The sequence below is a fragment of the Arachis duranensis genome, chromosome 4, assembly GCF_000817695.3.
Source record: "Arachis duranensis cultivar V14167 chromosome 4, aradu.V14167.gnm2.J7QH, whole genome shotgun sequence".
Classification (NCBI taxonomy): Eukaryota; Viridiplantae; Streptophyta; class Magnoliopsida; order Fabales; family Fabaceae; genus Arachis; species Arachis duranensis.
The window spans coordinates 21,387,950-21,388,525 of NC_029775.3; the positions used below are offsets into that span (position 1 = coordinate 21,387,950).

At 40.5% G+C, this 576-nt stretch overlaps 1 non-coding gene across 1 annotated transcript; it reads left to right on the forward strand.

Annotated features, from left to right (window-relative positions):
• Positions 1-254: 254 nt before the first annotated feature.
• On the forward strand, positions 255-362 carry LOC127747405 (small nucleolar RNA R71). The gene has a single exon (XR_008009204.1). It is a non-coding gene; the product is annotated as a small nucleolar RNA R71 (small nucleolar RNA).
• Positions 363-576: the final 214 nt, after the last annotated feature.

A 576-nucleotide genomic window follows, 5' to 3' on the forward strand; every position in this document is an offset into this window, starting at 1 on the left:
AATATCTTGTTCTGAGCCAATATGGCATTCAGAGCATCAATCTCAAGAACTCCTTTCTTCTGACTAGTCCCATTATTCACAAGATTTCTTTCAGAAGTGTACATGAATTGGTTATTTGCAACCATTTCAATGAGCTCTTGAGCTTCTGTAGGCGTCTTCTTCAGATGAAGAGATCCTCCAGCAGAGCTATCCAAGGACATCTTAGATAGTTCAGAGAGACCATCATAGAAAATACTTATGATGCTCCATTCAGAAAGCATATCAGATGGACACTTTCTGATTAATTGCTTGTATCTTTCCCAAGCTTCATAGAGGGATTCTCCATCCTTCTGTCTAAAGGTTTGGACTTCCACTCTAAGCTTACTCAATTTTTGAGGTGGAAAAAACTTTGCCAAGAAGGCATTGACTAGCTTTTCCCAAGAGTCCAGGCTTTCTTTAGGTTGAGAGTCCAACCATATTCTAGCTCTGTCTCTTACAGCAAAAGGGAATAGCATCAGTCTATAGACCTCAGGGTCTACCCCATTAGTCTTGACAGTGTCACAGATTTGCAAGAACTCAGCTAAGAACTGATGAGGA